Here is a 19,330-nt window from a genome sequence, read left to right on the forward strand (position 1 = left end):
ACATTTATGAATGTTCATTGGTGGCACTCTTCATAACAGCCAAAAATTAGAAACAATCCAAATGTCCTATCATAAGTAGAAAGAATAAAAAACAAAGTATTCACACAGTGGAATACAACAAAGCAATAAAAATGAACAAAATGCAGCTATGTGGAACAGCATGGATGAATCTTATATCCATAATGCTGAGTAAAAACCATCACAAAATAGCATGTAGACTCTTGTGTTTCCACTTACACAAAGCTTAAAACCAGGAAAAACTAAACCATAGTGCTAACGTTGGGATAGTGTTTACCTCCGGGGAGGAATGAGAGGTTAGCGATTGGGACAGAGCACAAGGCGGGTTTCTGGGAAGCTGGAGATATTCTGTTTCTTGAATGGAATGTTAATTACATGGTTATTTGACCTGTGACGCTTTGGGCTCCACATTTCTATTTTGCTCACTTTACCATCATAAATGATATTCAATTAAAAACAAAAACATTAGCAATAGAGGTCGATCCTCCCAAAGACTAATTCTAAGAAACTTGTAAAATTACACCGTAAGGATATATGCTGTTCAACTTCTAGACATTTTCTTCATTTGTGTCAAGGGAGGCGACTGAGACTCAGGAAGAATCTGGTTAATTGATACCAATATGGCTTCCACCACCACATTCTAACTTTTATATTTTTGGAGGTGGTGACCTTCTTCCTAATTAGCACAGTCTAATTCTTCACAAGCAAAATATTATAAGTAGAGCCCTTGAGAAATCTGAAAATTAACCCACCCACATACAGGTTTCCTGGAGGAGGGCAAGGGAAATGGAGCTGTAAAACTTGAGTTTTATTACCATACTGATCACTTCATTCCTGTTTGACTCTGGGGAATAACACACCTTGTTGGAGCTGAGAATAGTATCTTCTTCAGAGTGAAGCAGTAAGTGTTACTCCTGAAAGAATGTACTTAAAAGAAAAAGATGATAAATCAGATACTTACAACCCTAATCTCTGTATGCGTTTTGTCCACATTCACTATCAAATGAAAAACTTTCTGAAATTCTCCCTCTTCCAATTATTTTTTTTCCTCTCTTCAAAATGAGTCCATGGGATGATGTCAACATTCATGGGCTATACTGTCCCACATTTCTTTTTTTAGGCACCTCATTTTCCCCCAATCCTGCTTTGTCTGTTGGAACAAGTTAGATCTCCCAGGTGACAACAACAGTTCAGTTCAACAAAAGTTTCAGTTACATTAAGATGGGTAAGTTCTAGAGATCTGCTATACAACACTGTGCTTATAGTTAACAGTATTGAGTTATGCACCTAAAAATTTTTTAAGAGGGTAGATCCCATGTCAAGTGTTCTTGCCACAATAAAGAAAAATTAATATAAAAAAAATATATTGACCACTTATTTTATTCCAGAAATCTTGCTTCAATCTCTCTGAGGTCTGTGTCCCATTCACAGGCACAGATATCAGACTTTCTTCCATAGGAATTTCCTGATGATTATATTGCCAGAGCTTATTTGGGGATTTTGCTTCACTTTATGGTGAACTCTAGAGTGAATGTTTTCACTTAAGAATTCAAACAAATTGGAACAATGTTGTATTCGACATGTATGCATTTTGACTTTCATCTTTCACAAAGGGGGTTGGGAGGAGCAGAGTCAATAGGAAAACATCAGAAACAAAAGTGGAAAGAGCATGACTTTTTTTACAGTTTAGTCAGGAAAAGTGTAATTGAAACCAAAACAATGAATACATCAAGTCACACCAACGAGGCATCTGTTATTGCACCATAGTGTACGTATAACACAGCACAAGAGAAATAGCTGCCTAATTTAATGGGATTAGGGCTAGCGGGACTGGATACTTCTCACATAAATAATCTCCTTCAATGACATGAAAATACTTCTGGAAGTTTCTAGATTCTGTAATTAATGGATGTGAAAAGGAAGCAGAAAAACAGATATGCTTGAGTCCTTTGGAAAATGTTTTAGCATCATTGAAAGTGTACAGCTTTGCAAGTACTGAGTAATGTGTGCCAGTGATTAGACCAGTTTTACAATTTGCTAAAAGCTATGAATTTGACAAATGATTTGGGAGACAAACATCCAGATACGAGAGAGCAAGTACAAGTGGTCGGACTGAAGTTTTTGAATGTAAAGCCGCGTGAGGCTAACGATCCGCCATGACCCACGGTGAACAGGAAAACCCCACCACAGACGGCTACGAGCCTGATGGCAGAAACGGCTTTTCCATTTCATTTCCTGATCTCACAGTCCTGGGTTATATAACATGTTTAAAATGAATGAATTTGTCTCCTTGATGAGTTTCCCAGCCTTCAGCTTTAAAGAGGAAATGGAAAAGACTGTGGTTCCCGAATAAAAAAAGGTTATGTGTGGAAGCTTTTCACATGCCTCATTTTTATTCATTCCAAAATAAACTTTGACCCTCTGATACCGTAGGTGGCTCCTCGGGGAGGAACTGCGCCACCAGACCAGAACGTACCTGCGGCACTGTAAATGAACGCTCTCGGCCAGGCCCCTTCAACAACTGCGGTATCTCCACCCCGTCGGCCCAGTGCAGGTCAAAGGTACCTATGAAGAATCAAAACCCTTCCACTCTGTTTGGATCCCTTAATTAGGAAAAAGTATGCAAAATAACTTATTCAGACTCTATTCATAAACAATGAGCAATCCCTAATTAAAAAGGCCTGCAGCATTTTGACATTTCAGTTATACAATCCAAAACCATTTCAGCGGACAATGAATTTGGGTACTTTTCCATCTCGTTTTGTCTTACTTTATCTTCCTTTAGGGTATGAGCTTGCAGCCTATTAAGCTATAGGGTCCATGTAAGTCCATGAGCTGTGTTAGTGGCAGTCACTGGTACTGTTGTTTAGTGTCTATTTAAGGTACTGAGTCACTCACAGCACGTGTCCTGGGAGATCCTGAACCAGACCCAGCTTCTGACATCCTCATCAAAGCACAGTTCCCAGCTCAGCCAGCTCAAAGCCTCTGTCACCTCAGTATCCACAACTGTAGAAAAGTACCCATTTTTATCTTGCAAAGAAAACATCCAAACGTGCTATTCTGCTGACATATCATTGGAGACAATAGTGTCTTTAAAAGGAAATTAGCATATGCTGAACGCCAGAAGCTGACACACTGTAGCTGACTACACTTCAATAAACGAAAAAAAAAAAAAAAAAAAAAAAAAAAGGAAATGAGCCTGATTGAGCAAAGCCGTTGCCAATTTTCTTTTTCTTTTCTCACCACCACCCTCCTCTTCTTTCCTAAATTCCTCAAAAGCAATATCTTTTGGGCAAATGCATGTCCAAAGCAAAGAGGACCAAGGACAAGTCCTGGCTGAGAAACTTCAGGCTTGAAGCTCAGGAGAGCCAGGTGACCTATCTGGGCCTCAATATTGTTATCAGTAAAATAAAGATAGCGTCTATCCTGACCACTTTATAGGGATAATTAGAATATGTTATAAACTCTAAAGTTATAAACTCTAAGGTGTCAGGTAGACTGATCAGGACATGATGTACTGTCCCAGATGCTGGGAAATCCCAAGAGGTCTTGCTCCTACCTTGGAAAGAACTACCTAGTAGTTCACTGTGGGGTAATTTTGAAAATGGGGCATATTCTAAGTTAGGTATGCTCAGGATTCAGCCTATAAACCAGTGTGAGCATGGCGCGGGGACTGTGATTTCCCATGGTTGAAGTGGCATCCTCTCAACTCAGGGGCATCGTCATAACGAGCCCTGAGGACACGGATGATGCCTTGTTCAACCTGTACCCCCAGCACCCGGCGTGGTGCTCACACAGGGCAGGTGCTTAGCACAGGGTAGGTGCTCACACAGGGCAGGTGCTCACACAGGGTAGGTGCTCATGCAGGACAGGTGCTCACGCAGGACAGGTGCTCACGCAGGACAGGTGCTCACACAGGGTAGGTGCTTAGCACAGGGTAGGTGCTCACGCAGGGTAGGTGCTCACGCAGGGTAGGCGCTCAACAGGCATAAGCTAAAGTTAACACACAAGACAAGAGAGATCTGATCACAGATCCAAAAGCGGACATTAACTTCCTTCCCAAACTCACGACCGGGGAGCCTGCTCAGTTAACTCCCATAGTACCTGTGAACCTGGCCGATTAGCCTAGTGTTGAAGATTTGAGATTTGACTCCTGACCACTCTGCTGCCTTCCTCTCTGATTTGGGCCAGCACCCTGCCAGAACAAGTCTGACATTTTAGGCTAAGCAAACACCAAGAACAGAGAAAGCAACTGTGACAACACAGCTCCTAATGGATGTAACAGTGGAGCAGAAAGGGGAGCAGAGTGGCTTGAAGCCCTGGAAGGAAAAGAGAAAGTGATTGTGAGAAATCCTGGGACACTGTCAAACCCACAGCTTCTGTGGGCGCCAGAATTCTCCTTGTGAAAATAATGACAAGTGACACCCGAGCTGCCTTTTTACAGCTCTCTATACAAAAGGCATTTGTACTTCTGAGCACAACGGCTGGAAACACAGGCCAGGCAGTGCTAAGGGAGGCAGGTTAAGATGTGACGAAAGGCCACATGGAGGCAGAGTCCAGAGGCAAGAGGGCTCTGGGCTGTTGCTTGTTAGAATGATTCAGAGTGGGACTGTGTGGGTCCGCAGCTTCCTGAGAGGGTTCATCTCCACCCAACGGAGGCACTCTGGGGGTTGAAAGCTTCACCCCACCCCTAAAGTACCCTCTGAATGGACCAGGAAGTGTTTCAGATGAGGTGGTCCTGGATTAGTCCTCTGGACACCCTGGGACAAGATCGGCCGTTGTCCAGCTCACACTCCCTTTCTGAACTGAACTTGGGTTAGTCACAGGGTGGGGTGAGGCAAGGGTGGGGAAGGGAGGACAGGTGGCTGTTCACATCTGATAAAGCATTTATCTCATGTTTGACATTTGGTTAGACTCCGGAAAACACTACCCAGGATGGAGAGTCTAACAGACGCCAAACGTCATTCTGCTCTCTCTGCCAGGGACATGCCCCATATTCAACATCTCTGAGACAAAGGAAAATTGAAACAAAAAGCAGAGAAGCAAAGAGAAAACAATGCCAATTCTGTCCCTGGAAGGTAATGATTCAACAGCATTTTTAGCCCAAGGATGGGTAGCTCTCTGTTGAGTATACCACACCCACATGCTGTATGTACGAACGTAATCCATAGTCATAGTTGGAGCAATGCTGTCACTCAGCTTGGAATCGTGCCCATGAATTCATGTGATCAGTGCACAAGTTACCAACAAGAGGATGATTTTTACTTTCTTACTCATAAAGGGCCTAGAACACCTTCTCTACCAGAAGGAGACCCTATCCTCCCTCATCTTAAGGACCTGAGGTGTAGTGAGATTAAGGAACATGAGCGGCAGGTCTGAACTAGGAGCCGTGGGATTCGAAAGCACACTCTCCTAATAACACTGCAGCACAGCTGTGGGAGCCTGCAAAGCTTGACTTACACATTTTACAAATGGATTCTGAGACTCAGGAACTGCCCAAGTTGGCAACCAGAATTCGAGGTTCCTGGAGTCAAACCTACCATTTTCACTCCTGAATCTAAGCTCTTTCCACTGCAACCTCCTGAATTACCAAGCTTCAAGACAGAAATAAGGACTTCTAAAGCTGCCATAGAGCAGCCAATATAATTTGGATAGACATATGCAAATTAAGCACTCCTGTTATGTAAATATCCACCTCTGTTTTCTCAGCAACATCACACACAGCTGGCTGTTGCCCTTGAGGAAATCCTGGTTAAGAGCAGTGCTATAAACTGGATGTTTGTTTCTCATCTCCTTAAACTTCAAATATTCAACAGTGACAAGGGTGTGTGAGGAGGTTCTGGGGATTAACGGTCTCTCCTAAGAAAAACTTTAGCGGTCTTTTTTTTTTTCCCCAGATGGTCAGAACAAAAATTATCCAGCAGTTTCTCTCCCATCTCTCTTCCTAATAACTTCAGAGCCATCGTCAACTGGCTGGTATGTAAAGTGTGAATGGTTTCTATCACAGGGAGACATGACCTTGGCAAACAAATTGAACAGGCAGATAAAAAAAGACAGATACTTTCTCATTTCCACCGTTGGGCTCACTCCAAATAGTAGATATTCATCCCGAAGCCACCATCCCTGGAAGTGGTAGCAAACATTAAGTTTGGGTCAATAACTCCCTATAACATCAGTAGAGACTTTCCATGAATCAAGAAAAACTTTGCACTAATCACCACTGGGGAGCATGTCTCTTTTGTACATTATTAGAGAGGGGTCAATTGTGAGGAGGAGGAGTAGGGGGCTCTGCAGAGAAAATGAGATATGTTTCTTGGAGCCACAGGTCTCCACACCAGTAGAACTAGGTTCCATCAGGAAGGAGATGCTTTCTTTCTTCTCATCTCTGGTGTGATCAGTGTGGCTGCCCACGTGAGGGTTGTTAGGGGTTGAAGTGTGTCCCTCATAAAAAAAGCAAGCTGAAGTCCTAACATATCTTTGAAGTACCTAACAATGTGACCCTATTTGGAAACAGGGTTGCTGTAGATGTAATTAGGTAAGATGAGGTCATACCTGATTAGGGTGGGCCCCTAATCCAACAGGACTGCTGTCCTTATAAAAGGATGGTTATGTGAACAACGCACTCAGGGAGAGTGCCATGTGATGATGCAGGCAGGTATTGGAATTAGGCAGCTGCCAGCTCGAAAGTGCAAGATGCCAGCTAAGGACAAGAAGCGGGGAAGAAGGAAGGAAGGAAGCGGGAGCAGGGACTCACTGACAACCTGACTTTGGAACCCTTGCCTCCAGAAGTGTGGACACTACACATTTCTGTTTGAAGCACACCCGGTTTACGGTGGTCCGAGGGGACTGATGCAAGCATCTTTGGATTCAGTCAAAGGCAATGGATTTAGCCCAATAGCATTGCAGTTTCTTGAGACTACAGCTCGCACTCTAATCACGTATGTCCAACATAGATTATGGAAGCCTTGAAGCGCCAGCATCGCAAGAGGAGCAGGGTTATGCAGAGCTGGGTCATCTCCGGGCTCCAACCGCAAATCTCCTCTCTCCTTACTTCAACCTCCTCTCCCTCCAAGGACCACAAGAATACACAGCTCCGCATGACTTAGTCCCTCTGTTTACTTTACGAAATCACCAAATGTCACAGTTGAAGTTCAAAAACTATAAACTCTAGGCTGCCTACCAGATGTCTCTGCTCCTGTTTATAATGTGTAACCTGTGAGTTGTGAGGACGAGCTCCCCGAAGGGTAAGGCAGCCCCAACCAGCTTGTAAGAATGCTTTGAATGTGTTTGTTAGTAATCAGACCAGGCTTCACTAAAAATTTCAAGGAGGAAGAAAGAGACAGTATTTATACTGTAGAAATGTAAGCAATATTAACTGGAACAGTAAGTGCCACCAAGGCATTTCCCTGACCTCGTTACTAGCCACGCAGAGGTTCTGAAGAACCTGGAAAGCCCTCCAGCTGACAAGCAGCAAGAACCCAGGAGGGGATGTAAAGTGCGTGGGGCTGACTCAGGCCTCAATGTCTTAGGGCAACGTCACAAGTTGTGGGACCCGCATTAAGAGCGCGGAATGCTGCCCTGGTGTCCTCTTAATCTCTTTAAACTCTTAAGGTCCTGACAGCAAGTTTTGTTTTGTTTTGTTTTGTTTTGTTTTGACCAGTTCAGCTGGCTTTGATTTGAGTTCACATTTTAGCAACTTCAAATGCTGACCCAGCTGGTTCCCCGAGTCCGCAATTTTTCTAACTCTGAACTGCCAACCATGTCCTTTGGAGTTCTCTGCTTCTCCTTAGCTATGAAGGAGAAACCTCAGGCCAGTCTGCCTCCTGTGCCCTTCCCTTTTACTCTCACACAGAACACTTCACTTCTGACACTTCTGGTCACCAAATGTGTGGAGGCTGTCCCCACTCCATGACACTCTCCACGACAGCCAGCTGGGTGTCCTACAATTTATCTCAATTCTAACACTATCTACACCTAGAGATAGTGTCAGGTCCCACGGGTTAAGGGCGCGGTCACACAAGATTGCCTCTCACTTGGGTTGCCAATCCCAAGCAGTAGGTCCCCAGGCTGCTGACAACTGTCCAACTAGGCTACAAATCAGAGGTTTCCGTGACCCCCTCCTCAGGATCGATTAATCTGCTAGAGTGGCTCACAGAACTCAGGGAGACACTGAAGTTTACCATTTACTGGAGAATGTGATAAAGGACACAGCCAGATGAAGAGGTGCACAGGGAAAGGTCTGGGAGGGTCCTGAGTGCTGGAGCTTCCGTCTCCGTGGAGCTGGGGGTGTGTCACCCTCCGGGTGTGGATGTATTTGCCAACCTGGAAGCTCTCCTAACTTCATACTTTTGGCATCTTTTCGGAGGCTTTGTCACATAGGCATGGTCCATTGTTGACTCCATTTTCAACCCTTCTCCCTTCTCAAGCAAATGGGGGTAGGACTGAAAATTCCAAGTGTCCAACCATGGCTGGGTCTTTCTGGTGACCAGTCCTCATCCAGGAGCCCACCCAGAGTCACCTCATTGGTACAAAAGACACTCCCATCACCCGGGAAATCACAAGGCTTTCAGGAGCCCTGTGTCAGGAATTGGGCTAAAGACCACGTGGTAGAACAAAGATGCTCCTGGTGTTCTTATCACTTGGGAAATCACAAGGGTTTTAGGAGCTCTGTGCCAGGAACCAGGGACAGGGAACAATGTATTTTCTACTACCTCACATTAGCTAAAGTCATTTTTTGGCAAAGTCTCTCTGAGATCACTGACCCCAGAAATGAAGTGTTTAGCACTGGCCCACACATTTTATGGCATCATCAGAGCCACCCTTCATACTCCATTGACCTCAGTTTCCATTTAAAGTGAGTTCGGTTATATACCCCAAAGCTTAGACTGATATAGAGAGATGAGACTGTAAATTATTTTTTATTTGGAAAGCTTTTTATTAATAAGACACAGTCCTCTTTTCATTTCCCTGAATTGTTACTGTCTGTTCCTTAGGCCCCTAATTTGTCCTCAAAGTGGGGCGTTTTTAAGGACAGCTTTTATATTAATGTTTTCACCACTGATTCACCAATTCATCTGTGTGCCAGAGACTGTTCTAGCTGATACAGATATAGCAGTGAATAAAGAAGAGAAGTCCCTTGAGTTTATAGAATTTATAAGCCAAGGCAAATTGCTGTAAATTGTTAAATCTAAATATAATGGTAAACCAGCAGCAGTGGTTCTTGGCTATAGAATCCCCTAGAAAGCTTAAAAAAAATTCCAGTGCCAGGATTTCTGGTACCAGACATAATACAGTATCTTAAATTAGATAATCTTTCCATTAAAAATAACGTTAAAAGTTAAACAAAGTACACAAAACAACTGTGTGAACTCACTGGAGAGCAACCAGCCCTCATAGGACTTCCAGGACCATGACTGCCGAGCGAAGGGAAGCACTGCTTCATAGCCACGTGGCTTTTTCCTTGAAAGGCAAAATCCCAGAGTGGTGAGAACTGCAGGAAAGCAAACCTAAAAGTCTTGTGCAATTTCTCCTCAGAGTATTGGATGATTGCTAAGCTGTGCGTGTACAGGGCAAGGCGCCAAGAAACCCAACACAAAGCAACAGATGAAGGCCAAGCTGCTTTAGCAGCCTCGTGGTGCTGGGCAGGTGCAGGCTGGAGCTCCTCGCCAAGGTACCGAGTCCCAGGTAGATAAACCATAGAAGGGCTGCCCAATGGGAGTAAAGGGTACACCCAGGAGTGAGGGCTAAACTGAGATAGACCGGCCCTAACAAAGTCTAAAACCAGACCTTGACAGGACTGCTCTGACCTTCTGGCTTCTGTTGGCCCGAAGATATGTCAACCCTCTTTGGAGAAAGATAAAACCATCCAGAGGCTATAATTTTTTAACACAGAATGCCTGGCACTTAATTTTAAAACCAACCAAATTATTAAAAATCAAAAGAAAATAAAAACACACAGAGTATTTTCACTGCCCTAAAAATCCTCTGTGTTCTGTCTCTTCATCCTGCCCTCTCTCCCTGAAGCCTCTGTCAATCACTGATCTTTTAACCATCTCCATAGTTTTGCCTTTTCCAGGATGGCACATACAGTTGGAATCACACAGTACATAGTCTATGTTTGTCCAAACCCATTAAATGTGTTAACACCCGGACTGAACTGTAATGCAAACTGTGGACTTTGGGTGATTATGACGTTGTCAATGTAGGTTCATCAATTGTATTACATGTACCATTCTGGTAGGCGGCGTTGAAAATGGGGTGGCTGTGCATGTTGGGTGGGGCAGGGCGTATATGGAAAACTTTGGTACCTACCCTTCAATTTTGCTGTGATCCTTAAACTGCTTCATAAAAATAAAGCCTCAATAAATTCAAAATTAAAAAAGAAAGAAAAGAAAAACAGATCTACCGGTGACTCAGCTATTTTAAAGCAGCTGTCTAACATCTCTAGTATCTACGATTAATGTGTTCAAAAAATAAAAGATAGAGAAGAATCAAATGGACATTCTAGAACTGAAAGATATCTAACTGAAATTAAAAATTCAGAACATGGATTTAATAGCAGAGTAGACACAGGTGAACAGAGTAAGAATGAGCTGAAAGATGGATCAGTGTAATATCAGGACTAAAACACAGAAGGACATCCTGACACCCAGTGACATTTGGGGGAATGGGACACAAGCCTCACTGTTTGCTTTTAGGCTTTGGTTGTGAATCCACTGTGCAGACTGTTGAGAATCCCTGTACAAGAGTTTAACCAGCAGGGGTGATATGCTTGGACTTATGTTTTTAAATGACCACAGATCCTGTGAGGAGAATGAACTGAAGGAGATCATGTAGAAGCAGGGAGATCAGGCAGCATGACTTCACCCTCAATTGCTGTGGTCTAGACACGAGATGATGGTGGCTTTCTAGTGGTACAGGGCATATCTCAGGGCACATTTCACGGTACAAAAGAAGATCCAAGGTAAGCAAAGGTGAGATGGTATAAGACTTGCTGATGGATCAATGGAAGGTAGGGATGAAAGAAGAGGACATCTTATGTACCTCAGTGGTTCTTATCCAGGAGCAATTTTGCCTCCCAGGAACAAGGGGCAAAATCTGGAGACATGTTGACAAACCTACAATGCAACAAACAGCCCTGACAACAGGGCTACAATGGCAACAGGGCTGCTGTTGAGAGACCCTGGTTTAACTTCTTAAAAAGGTATGCCTTGCCCTTACAAACAAGCTCTTCCCTTTTGTTGTGTCTGTGTCTTCAACTAAACTGTAAAATTCTAGAGAGCAGAGATCGTATCTTTTACTTTCTTTAATCTTCACCTGCTCTACCTTGTACATGAAGAAAAAATTAATAGGCTTTGTACAGAAGAACTGAATGAAAGTACAGAGTTCCCATGTACCTCCTCTTCCCTCCACATACAATTTCTCCTATTATTAACATCTTGTATTAGTGATACATGTTACAACTGATGAATTAATATTAATACACTATTATTAACTAAAGTCCAGAGTTGATGATACATTTTTATACAAATAATACCTGTCAATAAATAATACAGCCGCTGACTAATCTAATCGTTTTTCAAGAACATGACAATAAAAAGAAAAGGAAGGAGGGGGAGGGTGTAGCTCAGTGGTAAAGCGGGTGTTTAGCATGCACAAGGTCTTGGGTTCAATCCCCAGTACTCCATTAAATAAATAGATGAACAAACATAATTACCTCCCCTACCAAAAAAAAATAATAATAATGAGAGAGAGAGAGAGAAGAGAACTACCGATCACTGAGCATCTGTTCTATACCAAACATTATGCAAGCCCACGTATATATGTGTAGTATTATGTTAACATTATATGTAACTATGTCAACTGTGAGTTGCATATTATAATCTCAATCTTAAAAATAAGAAAGTTTAGGCTCAGAAATTTTATATTATTTACACAAAGTCAAATAGCTAGTAAGCGGGAAAGTTGGAACACAGCTTCTTCCATGTTCAGGGCCCATATTCCTATAGTTATGACAAATGCTCCTTTCCCTCCCTTTTTTTTTCACTTCTCCTGTTTTAAAATATCTTCGCCTGCTTCTGGTGTATAGTCCCATGGAGTGAGCAGTCCCCCGAGTCCATTTCCATGCTCATCTCTCAGCTCCACCACTGGAGGTCCATGTGGTTCCAGTCGGTGCCAAGTGGCTGCTCCACCCCTGATGCTTTTAAGCCAGGCTAACACACCCACACAAAACCGTAAGCTCAAGCTGCAAATGCTAGCAGATGTTCAGCAGCCCCTCAGCTTCCACTCTCACCTCCCTTCTGATGCCTCCTGAGCTCTCTCTCATCCCTGCAGTTCGGAGCTCCCAGCTCTCTTTGTACTCACCCTGCTCCCAGGATCAGGACTCTTTCCACGTTTCCTTGGAGGCTTTCTCCTCAGGTTTCCTAGTTCGTCTTCTGGCTTACTTTGAATCCTCCCCCTTGGTATCTCTACTTGTCTCGGATGTGACGGGGAAAGACATCTTTACTTCCTTTCAGATCTCAATCTGGTCTGGAATCTCAGCCCAGGGCAAGCTTTGACTCCGAGAACGTTATGGATGTTAGGATTGGATGGAGTCGACTGAGATGCAGTGTGGAAGGAGGTTCTCGACCAGAAACAGTTCATGAACATTCCCTCTGCCCTCAGTCTGAGGGGCTTCGGGAGGTGCTGCAATTTAGAAGCAGCCCACACCAGAGCACCAGAGCTCCAGTGTGGATGGACTGCCAGGGCAGGCGTTCCATACTCCCACCCACCTCCTTCACCTCTTTGCTTTTGTATATATTCTTCTTTTACCACTAAATTATAAATTCCTATGGGACCAGGAATCATTTTCATTCCTTATCATGGTTTCCTTTCCTTAAAATTCCAAGATCTGTACAAATATTTTAAACTTCTATAAAGCATGGTATTCTCCTCTGCTTCTTTTGAATGATACTGAAAAACCCCAATTCTTTGCCTCTCCCTGTGACATCATTTCACTCTAAATGGATTCACCACTACTGTCAGAAATGCTACTGAACACACTGCAGGAACTTCAGCACAGGGTCCCAGGGATGGAGCCTATTTTCCTTCCTTGTCCTAAGCTTCTAGCTTGTCCTTCTAGTAAACGTTGAGAGAAATGAAATGTACTTAACAGAAAATTCTCATCAGTTACAGGTTATCATTTTGGTGTCATCTCAACAGAGCCAGCGGTCATCCTGGTTTTCCTTCGTTCCTTCTCTCCTTCCCTTTCTCCCCCCATGCCTGCCTGCCCTTCAGCTTTCTTTCCCTTCCCTCCTCTCCCGTGCGGCTGCTGATGTCCCCTTACAGGGGACTAGTTTCAGGAGAATGGTGGAAAAATTGCAGTGCTCATGGGAATCTTAAGTTTCCATTTATTCTAGACATTTTGCTTCTTCCTCTCCCAAGTCGGTCTAGTCATTCTGTGCTATTTCTGTCAGCTCACATGCTTGGGGAAAAAATGCAATAGGAGGGAGGGAAAACAGTGAAATAGGATAAGAAGGTAAAACCTGGTTAGTCAGGCTGCTGAATGAAACACCAGATCATGCATGGAACACATTCTTTTAAAATATATACATATACTGTTAAATCTACCAGACATACAATTTATAAAACATAATATATAATATAAAAAATAACATGTAATCACAAAAGCTATTTCTCTCCTTAAATGATGCTCAGGCTGAAAACTTTACAGTCATCCTGGCTTTTTCCTCACACCCGCATCCAATCAATCAGCAAAGCCAGTTTCCTCCACTTTCAAAAGCAGAGACATGGACCCCGCTTCTCTGCCTCAGCTGTGCCGTCAAGATTCAAGCCATTATCATCTCTTGTCTGATTATCGCAAGAGAAGATCTCCTGGCTTCACCCTGGGCACTCACTGCAATCCCTTCTCAACATACAGCAAAGCAGAAAGATTCTTTTAAATGACTACGTTAAAACCTGCTATTCTTCAGCTCAGAAACCTGCAACGGCTGCCCACATCACCCAGCACAGGAGTCAGCAAGCCACAGCCTAGGAGTGCATCCACTCGCCATCCATTTTCTTAAAGTTTCGTGGAAGATGACCACGTCCATTCATTACATATTGGCCATGGCTGCTTTCATGTCACAACAGCAGAGCTGAGTGCTTACAGCTGACACCCTATGGCCCAGAAAGCCTAAAATATTTACTGCCTGGCCCTTTACAGAACAAGGCTGCCAACCCCTGACCTATACAATGCCCTATAAAGCCCTATGGACACCTCTACATCTCTGACCAAATTGCTTATTCTGTTTCAGCTGCAATGCCCTCCCCGTTTCTCCCCAAAGACATCAGACACATCGCCGTAATAAGACCACTGCACAGGTCGGTCGCTTTGCTTAAAATATTACTCACCCAGAGAGCCATGTGGCTCACTCTCTTATTCCCCTCAAATCATGGCTCAGACGTCATCTTCTCAATGAAACCTACTTCTGCCTCATTTAATTCTATGTTAACCACACAACCACTCTGATCTGTCTTAACTCCCTCACCGTCTTATTTTTTCAATAGAACTTATCACCTTCTAAAACAATAATAATTTAATAATTTATTTCAATCATTTTTATTTTTATTTTTTTAACATTTTTATTGATTTATAATCATTTTACAATGTTGTGTCAAATTCCAGTGTTCAGCACAATTTTTCAGTCACTCATGGACATACACACGCTCATTGTCACATTTTTTTCTCTGTGAGTTATCATAACATTTTGTGTATATTTCAATCATTTTTAAATCTTTCCTCATAGAAAATGTTCTACATAAAGGGCTCTTGTACCCTGTGTGCCTGGCACATACTAGGCATTTAGGAAATACTGGCTGAATAAAATGATACTGAAGTAACAGGACAGGGGTAGGGTAGAGCTCAAGTGCTAGAGCACATGCTTAGCATGCAGGAGATTCTGGGTTCAATCCCCAGTACCTCCTCTAAAAATACAGAAATAAACCTAATTACTACCCCCCCCAAAAAAAACTAAATAAATGAAGTAATAGGACATTACCAAGGCTCTGAATCCCTCTATGTGAATTTCTATAATCACACCTCTTACCTACCTTCCTCCCATGTATACTCTCTGGATAATCTGTTAATTTTTTTTTTTTTTTTGCTTTGCTTTATAGTTGGATCAAGTTTTATATATCCCTATAAAATATGTATTTAGTAAAACCAGCCTTTTAACTTTTTATAAAGTGAGTAATAATTGCATATATCCTTCTGAGACTTCCTTTTTTTTCTTCAACATTGTTTACAGCAGTCAACTACATTGATGCAGGTGGCTGTAACATGCTAATTTGCACCGCTGGGTGGAATTCCAGTGTATGAGTGCACTGCAATTCATCTGTCTTTTCCACAGCACATGTATATTTAGGTTGTTTCAGGTTTTCCTTATAAACTGCACCGTCAGAACATTCTTATATCTCTCTTCTATGTATGTATAAGGTTTTTTCTAGGGTTCACACCTAGGAATGGAATAGCTGGATTGGACGGATGGGAGTATTCAACTTTATTGGCTAATGACAAATTGCTTTCCATAGAATTACTCAACTTTATATTTTACTAGCAGTATAAAACAGTTCTATAGCTTCATATCCTCAGTAATACTTGGTTTTGCAGGATTTTTACAGTGGTGGTGTACACTGGTAACTCACTGTGGTTTTAATGTGCGTTTCTCTGATCACCAAGAAGTTGAGAATCTTTTCATATGTTTATGATCCATTTGTTATTCCTTCTCTATGAAATGCCTGTTCATTTCTTTTTCCTATTGGGTTGTTTTGCTTTTCCTTACTGAGTCATGGGAGCTTTTTCTCAAAAAGCATAATGTTCCCAAAGCATTGTATTTGAGGGCAATTGCACTAAACAGCTTCACAGAGCCTGAGGGCAAAACTTTCCTGAAGTTTAACACAATCAGTAATGTAGAATGATGACCCTGACTCACCAAGAAAGGTTTACACAATCCTTGTTGACTAAGTGAATGAAGGAATAAACAAATACTCAGCAAAATCCTGGTCTAAGTTAGTCAGATAAGTAATATTTTGATGAATATTTTAATTAAAAATCAGTACAATGAAAACAAGGGGGTGTACATAAATTTCTCTGTGGAATCGATCATTTCATAAAGATGTCCAATAAATGTGGTTGAGTTTCCATAGAACAACTGATCTCAAAAGCATGATGAGCTAAAGTATATGCTAGATATAGTAATCTGCAACTTGTCCTTTTCATTACGTTATAAAGACTTTTTTCTTTATAATGTTCTAGACAGAAAGAATGGTAAAAATTGGCATTAATAAACAATTTGTAAAGTAATATCCAAATTACCTTCGCAATTCTGATTTTCAGTAATTCCTAAGTGCAGTTTCTGTTTGTTTTTTATCACTGTAAACTTTAAACATGTTCTCTATAACTCCAGTGTCTTGAAATTTCAAAACTATATATCAAAACTACAATTCCAAATGCAAATTTAATCATCCCACTGCCTTGGAGTGAATGATGCCTACTCATTATTGAAATGGTATTTTGTACCAAGGAGTTGAGAAATAAATTCCATGACACTCTGTTACAGGACATACTGTTCTCACTCAGGAAACATTAATCTTCTCACCCTCCATTGTGTTTAGTTGTGAACGGATTTCCTGTCTATGTACACATATATATTTGTGTCAGAAAACAGGATGAACCTTATTCATTGCACAGCCTAAACCAAGGAATTCTGGCTTCTTCACCCTTCATACCTAGCAAAGACGGTGTTTTACAACAGGTTAAAGAAACTTGTCTCAGAAAATTCAGTGTCTCAGTACTTCTTGAGAAATACTTTTCCTATTCTAACTGCAGCTATTTCATTCACTTAAAATGCCAAGCAGTGATTTTAATATGAAATTTAAAAATCTGATAAATAATACACAAAGATGTAATGTACACTATAGGGAATATAACCAATATTTTACAGTAATTTTAAATGTAGTATAATCTATAAAAATATTGAATCACTGTATTGTACATCTAATGTAACACTGTAAACCAACTACACGTCAATAAAAAAAAAAAAAAAACCTGAATGTGAATTTTGAACTCATGAATTCAGAGCATATGAGAAAATATTACTTAAAGAAAATTATTTTAACTCTTTAAGAACAGAAAGATGAGTTTCCAGACTGAAAGGGGCTCACTGACAATCCAGCACAATAAATGAAAATAGACCTACACCAAAACATGTAACTGTGAAATTTCAAGACACTACTGTTAAACAGAACAAGTTTAAAGTTTACTGTGATTAAAAAATAAATAAATAAAACAAAAAACAGCTCACCTAGAAAGTACTGAATATCAGAAAAGCACCTGGGAGCAATCCCTCAGAGCCTTGTGAGGGGCTGTCATCCCGGCTCAAGTCCTCCCGCCAAATAAAACAGAAGTCTCAACTTTTAGGCTGCGCTTTTATTTCAGTCGACAGTTTTGGCGACCACGAAGGGACCCAGAGCAGACTTCTCTCCTTCGCCTGAACTCTACGAGAAACCGCAGCCTTGGTACCAGCAGCGGCCCTTTGTGCCCATCCACCTCCTCGGGGAGTCCAGAAGAATCAGGGTCCGATGCCCCATCACCTGCAACCAGGGGATTATACACACTGGAACAGGCATGACTTAAAGAATTTTCTCCAACCTGGATGGAAGGACGATTTATCAGGTACTCTTAAGTAGGCCATAAACAGCAAAGCTGAAGGAAACTGACTTTTGGATTAGTTTCCAGTACGAAAGAGCCCCTGCAGTGCACTGGCCTGTTGAGCACTGCTCACCTTAAAACAACGCTCAAATGGAGAAGAAGCTACCAGGCCAGGATGAGAAGAAGACAACGTCTGAAGTAGACAGCTGACCCAAGACACTGGACCAGGTCTCTATACCAATTACTTCGATAATTGCTCATAACTTTGATTATGAACTAATCCAATTGTTAGGTTCATGGTAAACTACCTCTATCCAGTACTTCTGTGTTACCTTGGTGGGTTTCCCTACTCCAAAGCTCTAACTCGACAGCCCTCAGAAAATTTACTCTAAAAAAATTATAGTTCTATTTAGGCCACTGTTGACATTACAAGATGGGACACCTCACCTGGCCAATTAATAACACCTGCTCTGAGCCTGACCATGAATATGAATTTTCTTCTAAGATCACTCAAGCTTAATCAGAAAAACAAGCAAAATTTTAACCCAAAAATGTAACTTCTCAACTATTAAATCCTTACTAGTGACTTTATTAACGTTACTAGCTGTATTACTGATAACCCATTTTATAAGATTGTTGTCTCTTACATTTCCCAGTGTGTAACTAGGCCTCCAACAAGACTGATGATGGCTAAACATCTTGAGGAAAAAGATAAAATTTATAACCCTGTATAGAATAATTGTAATAGTGTGATTCTAGGTATGGGAATGAGCAACGAGGGGTAAACACTTCCTGGATCATAACAGACTAGTAAGACAGGTGACCCAGAGGATTTTTAGTATCAACAGGGCCTGATCCACAAACTAGCACTTTGAGTGGCATGTCAACAGATTCTTCACCTGATCTAGGAATGAGCCAGCCTAGCACCAGAGGACAAAATTGGTCATGAAATGCCTCCCAAAATACTCATTCGAATTTAGGACAAAGGAGGAGGAACACTGTGAACAAAAATACTGCAACTATATCAGTAAACAAAAAATGCTGAATCCAAGGCATCAGCAGCTGCTGCCATCCCCCAGTGAGGACAGGCCTGCAAGCCCAGCCTCTGCAGCTACTCACAATGGTGCCCTGAGGGGACTCAGAATAAGAAAGGACAAAATAAACCGCCCTGGATAGCTAGATGCTTGTCAAAGGAATGAATACAATGAGCCCAAATGTTTGCTTCCTCCCATACAAAGAAAAGCACTAAATTCTTGAACTTGAGATGCCTGGTTTTCTTTAGATAACAGGCAATCTTTTATTGTTTCAACTACCTGGTCTTTGTTGTAAAGCTCCTATATATCCTAGCTTCTCCCCTATCTCTTCGGAGCAGTCCCTCAGAGCGATCTGAGAGGCTGTCATCCCTGCTCGAGTTCTCCCGCCAAATAAAACATAACTCTCAAAAAAAAAAAAAAAAAAAAAAGGAAAAACACCTGACTATAATAGCAATGGAATGATGCTTTAAGATCGGGAGAAAAAAATATTTCTGATCGGTATTGGTAATTCCATATCGAATCAAACTATCAGTCAAATATAAGGGTGGAATAAATATATTTTCAGAAATGCAACATCCAAAACCACAAG

The 19,330-nt window shown here is 41.8% G+C and overlaps 1 long non-coding RNA gene across 1 annotated transcript; it reads right to left on the reverse strand.

Annotated features, from left to right (window-relative positions):
* Window positions 1-1,885: 1,885 nt before the first annotated feature.
* On the reverse strand, window positions 1,886-18,827 carry LOC116668183. Its single transcript, XR_004325247.1, has 3 exons — window positions 18,707-18,827; window positions 17,773-17,775; window positions 1,886-1,897 (listed from the first exon to the last, which is right to left on the reverse strand). It is a non-coding gene; the product is annotated as an uncharacterized LOC116668183 (long non-coding RNA).
* Between the last annotated feature and the right edge of the window lie 503 nt (window positions 18,828-19,330).

This window comes from Camelus ferus, chromosome 13, assembly GCF_009834535.1.
Source record: "Camelus ferus isolate YT-003-E chromosome 13, BCGSAC_Cfer_1.0, whole genome shotgun sequence".
Classification (NCBI taxonomy): Eukaryota; Metazoa; Chordata; class Mammalia; order Artiodactyla; family Camelidae; genus Camelus; species Camelus ferus.